At 35.6% G+C, this 1,770-nt stretch overlaps 1 pseudogene; it reads left to right on the forward strand.

Moving 5' to 3' along the window:
* The first annotated feature begins 1,074 nt into the window (after window positions 1–1,074).
* LOC122755220 lies at window positions 1,075–1,251 on the forward strand (annotated as a pseudogene).
* Window positions 1,252–1,770: the final 519 nt, after the last annotated feature.

The following is a 1,770-nucleotide window of genomic DNA, read 5'->3' on the forward strand; positions in this document are numbered from 1 at the left end:
ATGGGATGTCCCCACGTGACAGGCACTGACCAAGGGCATGGAGACTCCACAGCATTCGGGGCAGATACTGCCACTCCCTCTTGTCCCCAAATGAAATTTCAATTCAGTTCAGATCTTCTGAGGCAGAAATGTGTGTTATACCAAAAGATCCAGACCACAGGAAGGAACATGCTTATTTAAAGAGTAGATGTTGCAATTAATCTGGATGGGCCCTGGATGGAAAAAGCACAGGATTCACCTTGAATAACCTTTAAAAACAACACCTGGGGCCTAAGAAAGCATACACACACACACACACACACACACACACACACACACACACACACACACACACACACACCCTAACTTTTTAGGGAAATAACATAAACGCTTTTAAACTTTTAAGTTATCCTACTTTTAACTCCTCCACTAAAGTGAAAATAAATGGATTGATCTTATGTTGGAGAATTCCTACTACTCCAATTTTTATTCAACATCAACTATTTACCTAGAGTTGTAGTAGGGGTATGGGGTAGCAAAGTTAAGGAAAGCCCTTGTTTGTTTGTTTGTTCTTAAGGATTTTGAAGGCTTGAGCATTTTGTAGTCAGAAGGAAAAAGAAGAGAATGGTTGAAAAAGCAGAGAATGTTCTTTCAAAGGGGACTGACATAATATTTGTATATATCATATAGGTGAGAGAAAGAATAAAACAGTGAGGTAGAAAAATTGAAGAAATGCCTTTTCATTTTTAAAAGGAAATCCCATTGATTAGAAGAAAGATACAAAATGTGATGGTGCAATAATTCAGTTTTTTTTCTTTCTATGACCTGGTAAATGACAGAGTTTTCTTTTCACCACTTGAATCAAAAACACTGAGGGGCAGGAAAAACTGGTAAATCCACACTTCATGGGTCACCAAACATGACTGCCCAAATAATCTATGTGTAAAGTACTGCCCTTTCATATATAATCAGTTTGGTTGCTAAAAGGGACAGGGGGAAAAATCTTTGTAGGGAAAACTTTGATAAAAAAAACAACTGGTGCCTATTATTTGAAGGGCAGTGACTCTCCAGACTGAGACTTGTGAGGGAGTAATGATGGATACCCAGAAGGATGTGCAACTGCCAAAATAGCAGCCTATGATATACATCTGTCGAGAATGTCATACAGAAAATGAAATAAAATCCAGGGATCCAATGAGATGCAGAGAATGCAGATATAGAATAATGTACATGAAAAGAACAAAAAGACTGGTGGTTTTTGATGCCTGGTGAAATCCCAAGAATTCAGAGTAAAACCATTTTTTTCTGGATTTCCCACAATCATTTCAAATAGTATAGATTTTGGGGTTAATTTGCTTTTCTTTTACACATAAAACTATATATTACTCTTCCATTCTGTAGCTTAAAATTATTTTTAAAGTAAAATTTTCAAATGTAGGAAAAAAAAACCAACTAGTGAGGAAAATAGATAAACTCTCAGATAAACTGTTGAGGAAAGACATAGACTGTAGCTAAGGAACAGGAAAAGAACAAATGCCCCTCAAATGAAAGTACTGAGAGCATCCCTTTGAAGGCAGAGGCAATGATTAAAGTAACAAAAGTTGCAGGGCATTGTGGTCCATCAACTCATTTGCACATGACTGTTTTTAGATTTTCCAAAATTATAAATAAAGTACCTGATGATTATGGGAAAGTTATATAAGGACTATTGGGTTCATGTTTGACAGAAAAGTGGATTTCTCAGCTTTTATTTATATACTTTATATTTTTATATGTATATATATATATATA

The sequence above is a fragment of the Dromiciops gliroides genome, chromosome 4 (genome assembly GCF_019393635.1).
Source record: "Dromiciops gliroides isolate mDroGli1 chromosome 4, mDroGli1.pri, whole genome shotgun sequence".
NCBI lineage: Eukaryota > Metazoa > Chordata > Mammalia > Microbiotheria > Microbiotheriidae > Dromiciops > Dromiciops gliroides.